Raw genomic sequence first — 9,990 nt, 5'->3', positions numbered from 1 at the left:
CCAATTAGATGATCTCTCCTAGTTACAGAGAGAATGTGACTTAGTTAACTAGGGAGCTGGTGTTCTACTCATAATTGACCATATTCAAGGATACAGGAAAACCAGCTTTCAGAGAGATAGAGAAGATTAGAGGAAAAATAGAAAATCAGCAACAAGAAGCAGAAAGGGAAGATAATTCTGAGAAAGAGAAAGGAATAAACTTCCACCAGTAAATTTGTAGGTCTGACTCATCCCCTGTGATGTCCAACTCCTTTCACTTCTTGGTCATGAATGAATGTGTATTTCACTATTGCATACCTATAAGGACATCTGTTTTTAACTTTAACTTATTTTTGTGCTTTTGCTCTTTGCCAGCAAACATATCTAACTAAGAGAATTACCAAGAACAGAACTCTATATTTTGCCCTCCAGATTCTTTATTTCTTCTTCCCATGGAGTAGAGCTTTGTGTATAATTCGGGAGTGAAGTGAACAAGGCTGATAGAGCAATTCAGCCCTTCAATATCAGGAGACCCTGTTACTAGGACAACTCCTCCTACTCTGATCTTGTCATTGAGGATTCTGGCTCTGGCCTTCCTCCAAAAGGAAGTAGGGCAAAAGCCGAGTTATGGTACTGAGGCCCATTTTAGTTTTTTGATACTTGATCAGTCATTTTTGTCTGTTTTCAGCCATGGAGTCATTTGCCTTGTGAGAACTAAGAACAACATTTAACAAAAATAGGTATGAACTCTTGAACATTACTGAAAGCTATTCTTATTACTTCTCAAGTTCCAAGTAACATGCCAGATTCATATCTGAATCACTGAGATTTCTACGATAATCATATCTTCCATGATTTTTATTAATGCCAATTAGTAGTAATGATATTAGCCCTACTATATTATGTGTCTGTCAGGCACATCATTTACAGGACTAGATTGCTACACTTTGCTTTATTTATGTGTGTAATCCAACTTTAGATCACTGCATGCTCTTTTTGTCTTCAAAGAAGCTTCTTATTCCCCAAACATCTATTATCCCCACTGCTTACTCATTCTATTTTGGCTGTCAGGCCATAGAATGCTGATGAAAGAAAATGCACAAGAGTGTGACAATTATAGATTCATTCTATGGAGTTTCATCAAGATCGTACCTGTCGTCACATCAAACCTTTTATTCACCTCTCGAATGTCACAGAGCTATGCTCTCACTTATTATTCTTTTCTCCTTGAAACATCCAACCATCTTCCATTTTCTTCCCCTCATTCTTAGTGAAAATATTGCTTCTTGAGGCGCAAACTTAATTTTGCTGAAAACTCTGTCACATTTCTTCATCTTAAACTTAGTATCTTCTCATGTTTCCATTCAGGCTCTTGGGAGAAGAGTCTACTGGGCTGTGAGCTCCTTGAGAGCAGTCCTCATGATTTTTCACGCTTGTATTTTTGATGCCCAACTAATTTTCTTTAATGTAAAGATGGCTTCCAAACACACTCAACTACCTCCGCTATTAAAACAACAAAAAACACCTTCCTTAACCTCACTACTTCTCCTTGGTACTTTTTAATCTTTCCATTTATCATCAAAATCTTGATGAAAGAGACTTCTCCATTGCTTCCACTTCCTATCTTACTCAGTTTAACTGTGAGATATAGGATTCCCCTTTCTTCCAACTCCGTGAACTCTTGAAAATACTATCAAAAGATTACAAGTGACCTTTATGTCCCTACAGCCAATACTGTACCTTTGCTCTTATGTTCCTTCAATGCACTTAGATATTTGATATTTGAGAACACATTTTTCTTGAATCTTTCTTCTACCTGAGCCTTTGCTGATCTTACAGCATATTCACAGCTTCGTTTCTGATCTCTATGCAGATAATTCCCAAATGACATCTTTAGCCTTCCTTTCCTATGTGCATTCTTCCTGTGTTTATTCTCAACTAGCGATAGTACAGGTTGGATTGAATTGTGGATAACATGTAAATTCAGTGCATACTAAATGAATTCAGAATTTCGCTCCCCTGTTTTTACTTTCTAGATAAAATTGTGTGCAGTAGCTCTCTTATATTTCTAGGTGCCTGAACTTAAATCATAGCATTGCCCTTCGCTCTTCTCTCTCTGTCATCCACCGCATCCAATATGTCACTGTGCCTTTTGATTCTTCTTTTGAAAAATCTCTGGGATTCTTTTTCTCCCTTCTCATTGTTCACAAAAGCCCAGGCTTTCAACACGCCAGCCTAGATACTATCACATGATTTTCTGGTCTATTCCACTGTTTTTCTATCGTTGGATCATCACCATGTCACTAATATTAAGAGAAACTTTAAACCCATCACTCCATACTTGACTTGCCTACAATATCAAGTTCATACTTTCTTGGTTAGGTTAGTATTATGATAAGCTTACCTCACTTTACCTAGCTAATATTTTCTCTTTAAACACTAAATTCTAACCTCTGCCCCAGATAAATTTGTGTTCTCACATTTTCTATCTGAACTTTTCAAATGTACACCAAGCTCTTCCTGATTTCTAGATTTTACTTATTCATCTTCCCCGAAGTAAACCTGCATTTCCTGTGCTATAGTACATATCTCATTAAATTTCAATTTCCTGTTTACTCATCAGACTCATAGTGCATAAGGACTTTGTTACTATATTTCCTACTGTATACTCACTCAGTGCTTAGCACTATGTCTGTCATTTAGCAAGTGCTCATTATATATTGAAAAATAAATATCCTAGCTCTGAGTCACCTATAGGATCTAGTCAACTGAGGGCCACATACTATGCCCACCATTCATCTTGGCTGTTTAATATACAGACTTTTATTCTTAGTCATAGTGAATGATATCTTATGGGTACCACTTCACAGGGTAGATTTACACTAAACACACTCACATTTATATTTGGTTTTTATTTCTTTTCGAAATATCTACAGTATCATATGTGAATAACCAAATTTCCAAAGATAACTTTAGTAATACAGAATTTATTGAGCATTTACCTTCAATGATTTTATATGAAATAGATGTATTATGCTGACTATAAGAGGGAAAATAATATTACTCACCCATTTAATTCTCCATCCTTGACCTTATTAAAGGAGTGACAAAGATATTTCACAATTGGTCCCATCTACATTTATATAATTTCATGTTGGTTGACCTAGCATACCAGCCATACTTATGTTGTTAATGTATGATATTTGCTTAGAAACAAGTAGGACTTTTGTTCAATATATTCAGATTAAACAAGGAGGTTTATTCTACTGTTTATTAATATTAATATTATTATTATTCAGACTCTGAAGACTATCAAAGTAAGTTATTAGGCTTAGCTATATTATTGGGATAAATAATAATTTGTGTACCTTAAATACATTTCATACAATTTACAATAGTTAAGTTTAATATGGGAAGACAACCCAGCACTTCTGTAGTGAAATCATAGCCGAGAGAACTCTTGCTCAGACATGAACATAATCCCAATTAAAGCAGAGAAAAACTATGAATATCTATGATTTAATATTGTACAGATTTTAAAATAAATTTTTGGTTTGCTTTGTATAACTCGAAATTACTAAGGACATTCAACAAACATTTTAAGACAAAATGACTACATTCTTTATAACACAGAATCTCGACTATTAAGCTATGTTATAAAAGTTACACAGTTCTTGATAAAGCAAGAGGTAGCACCAGATTATTTAAAAATCTTTAAACATAAGGATTATGATTAAGACTCTTTTAAAAATTAACTTAACCTTTGGTTTTGTTGGTTTTGGGGGTGCTTGACAAGTTTTCTTTTCAGAAATTCTCTAAACATAAGTAGTTTCATGGATAGAAATGTGGGAAAATGTGACTTACACATCAACCATAGGTTAAAATAATAGAAAAAATAATACCTCATAGCATTTTGAATGGGAAAGTTGTACTGAGTCTCTTTTCTGTTGGAGACCTTCCCCTCTGTCACCTGCCACCCACTTCTGACCTATGAGTCACTGACTATTTCAACTTCATTTAAAATCTTTATTAAATTAGTTTGAATCCTAAGCCTCTGTATTATGAAAAACACTGTATTGGATTTTATACCTTTAAAATGAAGAATCGTAGTGGAGATTACAGAATCCTTGGCATGCTTATGTATAAATATTTGTGTGTGTGAACACATGTGTTTATATACATATGAATGCAACTAAATTGACACCCACCTCTATCTTCCTTTAGTCTATGATAACATGCTCTATTGCTTCTTTGAGAAGGAATAGCAGCACTAATAATGATTAACATTTATAGAGTGTTTATTATGTGCAAAGTACTATGCTAACTGCTTTGTCACACATTTTCACTAATAAAATCTCCATTCAATGGTAAGCTTAGTATAGTAGCCCATGTGTATCTTTTTCATTACTAGATAATGTCTATTAAATAATGTACACTCAATAAACACCAGCTGAGTGAAGAAATGATATCCTATATCGTTATAAGGTATTACGCAAATGAGAAAAAATGAGACTGAGATTGAGCACTCCGAAGTTTACCCTTACTCCAAAGCCCATGGGTTTAATTACATTATAATTTGATAGAAACATTCACCAGAGGCAAACTATTTTGGACAGAATTTTCAATTTAATTTATTAATTCCTTTGTGGAAAAAAATACTATTACTAGCACATAATTCTTCATCTCTTATGAAACAGTGACCTACTAAAAACTTTTCCTTAAATAAAAGCATCTACAATGCTTCACAACTGTTTCAGATTAACTCTGTGTTAATGGTTTTAAAGGCTCTGGTTTCTTGGTAACTAAAAAACTATATTTATGTTTCTTTAAGTATTTTCATTGTTAGGATATGGAGATTCATATAAATAGATATATTTAATATGTAAGTTTATATAGGTATGTATAATTTAATTTAATTTTAGAATTATTAATTTAATTTTGGAATTATCTCTTGGATAAAGCTATCTGGAAAATTCTACTCTTGTATTTGACATAAATGAATAGAAGATAGATGCCTTTAAACTAATTGGGTTTGCCCCTTTAAAAATTGAAGAACACAATACTTGAGAAGTCAGATGTATTTGTTTTCTAGAGTTTTCTGGGAAATCATGCCTTCTGCAGTCAATACTATGAGTTACCTACCTGTCTTCACATAGTCTTCATTTCTAGGCTTGATCACTCTGAATGTATTGGGTCATGGGTTCTTAATATCACGTGTTGAATTCTAATTTAACAATAGCCTACATCAACGTAGCTAAGAAGTAAAATGTTCTCCAAAGCATACAATGCATTTAGAAACAAAATATTTTTATGTAGCTTATTGTCATTTCCTTTCCATTGTACTAGCTGTTCAAGAGTATATTTTAGTGAGAAATTAAAGAATAGTTACTGAATGTCTCATATGTATGTGCCAAGCATTGTGCTAGGGAATGGGGATAGCACAATGAACAGGATGAAGAAGACCAATATGGCCCTTAACTTCAGTCTAATTTCATAATCTAATGGGGGAAATACAGAAAACTTAAGAATATAATATAGTAATATAAATTGCATGGTAGAGGAAATTTGAGGTAATCACAAAACACTTAAGAAGGGCATATGATCCATGTTTGGGCAGCCAAGGAATGCTTCCAGGAGCAAGTGTCATTTAAGCTGAGAAATGGAGGATGAATAGGAACTGATCATTTCTCATGACACTGGGAGAGTGTGTAGAGCAGTAAGATGAGAATGACAAAAGCAATCCCCTAGAAGCACTAACAGTAACATTATCTATTGTGGGTTAGATAGGAGTCTAATTCCCATTTCAAAAGAAATGAGCTCACAGCCAGGACTTGTGGTTCGTTAGCAAATGGATCAATTCTCTAAATAATTTAAGAAATATCTATTTTATTATTATAAAAGTAATAAATGATCATTTTGAAAAAATGGGAAAATACACGAAAGTAAAAAAATAAATAAAAATTACCTAGACTCAACCACACAGAGTTAAGGAATATTCAATGTTGTCAAGTTTACTACAAGTACTGTAATTTCTTCATGCTTTCCAGTACCCACGGCCTCTAGACTTGGCCATATGACCTGTTTTAGCCAATGGAACAGTGGAAAATATGGTACAAACAGAGGTATGAAAATTGCCTGTGTTTGGGACTTGCTAACTTCCCACTCTGGCTCCATGAGACTGCCATGGGGAAAAGCAGCCCAGGCTAGCCTGCTGGATGATGGAGCAGAGAGGAGTCATCTCAGCTTAGACCTTCTACACCAACCAACTTGTGAGTGAGGCCATCCAAAATCATCCAGCCCTAGTCAAAATTTCCCCGACCATAAGAATATCAAGCCAACCCACAATCATGAGAAAAAATAAATGTTTGTGCCTTTAAGCCTTAAGTTTTGAGGTGATTTGTTAATAGAGCAGAAGTTAACTGATGGGATAACTGTTAAACGAATTAGCAAATAAGGGATATTTTACCTGTACTTAGAAAGCTTGGGTTTGATCTCAACTCTACTCCGCCCTGGCTGTGTGGCCTTGGGTAATTAACTTCAACTATTTGAACTTCAGTTTCTTTATCAGTGGAATATTTCTCCAGGTGAAGTGTAATTATAAATATGAAATTACTTAATAAGCTCTGAAACACTCTTTGTCATTGTTTTGCATTATAACTCTCTTTTCTTTAAACCAAATTCCCTACTAAGCACCTATATCAATGTAATATGATAAAATTCTTATCTGGTTTATACTGTTATGATATCCAATACAGTGTACTATGGAAATATGCAAATACCCTTATCTCCCAAAGCAAAACATGACCTGGAATCCACTGGATTTAAATATCATTATTTCTATTATTATTATAAGAATAAATAGAAAAACTCATATTAAATCGAGGGATTAGGACCGGATATGTGTTGTGTTTTGTCCATTTTAGTTCATAGAAAGTTCCCAACAGCGCTGTCACCACTTTTCATGTGAGAAACTGCCAGGACTTAGCCTCTAACTCAGGTTTTTGTGAGTTCAGAACCTGAGTTCTTAACTACTATGCTGTTGTGTTCCAGAAATAGAGTCCCAGGTTTCAAAAAATAAACTGTGAAAGCACTTGTAAAATTCTCGTGTCACTTGGGGCATCAACCTGGCAACAGTTTATTCAGTTACAGCTCTTCCCAGAGTGATTCTGTATTCCCAGATCTCCCTACAGAGTGTGCTTGGGGCAAATCAGGATGCTTTATCCATTGTCCATAATGTAGAATCTCTGAAAGATATCCAAACACTCCCAGCTCACCTCCAACTTACCAATGCAACTTTTTGGAAAATATATCTCTTCCTACATAGACTTATCATATCCTCTTAAGGCCTGTTTTTATCTTATGTCAGGTGGTTTGCACCAGTGTTAAAATTTAAACCTTAAAAATTTCTAATTTTTATCAGGCTTACTATCTTTCTTTTTACATAAAATTCTCCTTTCAAGCTGACCTCTGTCCTGACCCTTGCTTTAAGGCAGGTGCTGCTGACTCGACAGCAATTCAAAAATATGAATATGACATTGGCTAAAGGTTTCTCTGAGCTGGTGTTAAAAACTAAACTTTTATAGAGATTTTTTCCTTTCCAAAATAAATATTTTCGATCTTAATGATTTCAGTTCAAGCCAAGATAAGACAACATAGGTCCTAATATGCAGAGCCAGAAGATAACAAAATATCATTAGCTCCATAGACTTATTCCTATTATCCTTTTCTCTTTACTCACCACTGCCCCCTGTAAGTCACCCCAGGGACAAATTACTATGGCCATTCAAAAATTCAAATAGTTTGAAATGACTTTTTCTTATGGCTCAGGTATGTGGTTACATTTGTCATAGATATTGGATTATACCTCATTTCTTGATTCATAAATTACTGACAGGTTTGTGCTAGTAGCAAAAGTTACTTTTCCTCTCTAAATTGCAGCCTTTAAAACAATGCATCACTGCTGGCTCTTCCTTGTGACACATGTTTCCTGATATAATGTAAGCAGGAATGCTATGATAAGGCACCGTTTGAAAATCTGATAATTAAGTGATATTTGGATGCATTTCAGCTTTACATTTAAAAATAGACTGTAGTTAAAAGAAGTTCTGACTTTGATCTATTGCCTGAATGTGCATCTTTTCACACTAAAACTAAAAACAAACAAAACCTGTTATAGTATCTATTGAAAAACCATGCACCTTGCATACTGTCATTCCCAAGTTATCAAATTTTATTTCTCTTGAACTTCTTTAATTTAGATTTTCTGGTAATTTTGTTCTTTGTTTCCTTCACGTCCTAGTACTCCCAATAATAATCTGTTCCTTGCTGTTTCTGCCTTGGTCCTGTATCATTTTGTACTGAACTTACCAGTTTTCCTAGCTCTCTTGCCATCTAGAGTTTGAATTTCCCAAAAGTAGGGATTTTAATTGGCTTTCTCCCACCAACGCCTAATTTAGGGACTTACACATAGTGGGTCTTCAAAAATATCTGTTGAGTAAATGCATCAATTTATGATGTGTCTGACTTTTCCTTTCCCTTCAGTTTTCTCTATCATTTTTCCTCTCTCTTTCTCTCTTCTTATCTCACTCTTCAGTTTTTAAATCTACCTGGGCTTATAGCAACCTTCTAGAGTATCCAAGGCCTAATCTTTGGCCATCCTGTAAGAAGCCCAATGTTTCTCTCTTCCAGGTTACCTGCAGATTCATTACTATTTGCTCAGATCCTTGCACAACAGCTTAATTTTCTTCTTCAACTAGCACTTCCAGATCTTTAAATACCTCTATTTCCTCACGTTTCCATCAGGTCCCAGAACACAAGCCAGATGAAATGTATGGACCAAAGTTGAAGTGAAGTAAGCTAATGGCGATCCCAGCAGAGAAAGCTCCTTATATCCCATCACTTCACTGGAGCAAAGTTTACAGTCCAAAGATAGCTTCTCTATAAGGAGAATAACTATAGGCCTTGGGGCCAGGGAACAATCAACTGTGTAAATGCACATAAGCTATTAGTTACTCTGCCACTTTCTACGTCTGCAGCCTTTCTGTCTGTTCTCTCTGGACAGCTGCTGGCCTGCCACTTGGCAGGCTCACACCAACATGGTATTAACCAATTTGCTTTCCCCTCATCTGGTTCTTGAAATTGATGCATGCATATCTGACTTATTACTTCAAACAAGCCTCTGATCGAGAGGTTTGAGAATCACAGGTGGCCACATTACCTGGGGGAAACAAAAGAACCTGTGGAGATGATCTCGTTAGAATCAACAGACAACCCTATTTTTATAGCACTTGCATCCGATTTCTTGCATATAGCAAGTGTTAATTCATATTTTGTCATCATATTTCTCTAGCTCGCAAGTGAATTTAATATAATGAGACACAACTTTGCATTTCTTTCTACATAGGGAAAACCACACTATCTAATGTACTTTCTAGTCCCTAGTACTTATTTGAGCCATCTTATCTCAACCCTCAAACAAATTCTAACAAGGAAAATATGATCACATTCTAGGGCAAAATGGACTTATACTTAGGTATTGCTGAAAAGGTATTATATCCTCATCACTTCTATATAAGTGGAAAAAGAGACTTGTATTATTATTGTAAAATATTTATGTATTCCTTACTAGGTAAGGACCAACTTTGCACATTTTTGGTATTGGGCTAAAAATTTTCTCATTTAATTTTCAAAATAACCCTGTAAGAAAAAGAGATGTACAATTCGTAAAGTTAAGCCACTTGTTGGGGGTCATAGAACTGAGAAGAGGACCAATTCTACTGAGCACTGAAGTCTATACATCTTTAACATTATGCTGTTTTGTCTGTGGAGACTTTAATAGCACTGGTCGGTACATGGGGTATTGTGGAAAGAGTTCCAGATTTGCAACGGAGAATTCCAGTTTAATTTAGTTTATATTTAGTTGCCTAATTTTACCTAGAACAAGTCACTTAACCTCTCTGGAATCCTGCTATAACACACCATTTGGACCTTTTTTTTATGAAGTGAAATCTG

The sequence above is a fragment of the Hyperoodon ampullatus genome (assembly GCF_949752795.1).
Source record: "Hyperoodon ampullatus genome assembly, chromosome: 7".
Lineage (NCBI taxonomy): Eukaryota > Metazoa > Chordata > Mammalia > Artiodactyla > Ziphiidae > Hyperoodon > Hyperoodon ampullatus.
This window is presented reverse-complemented; position numbering follows the sequence as displayed.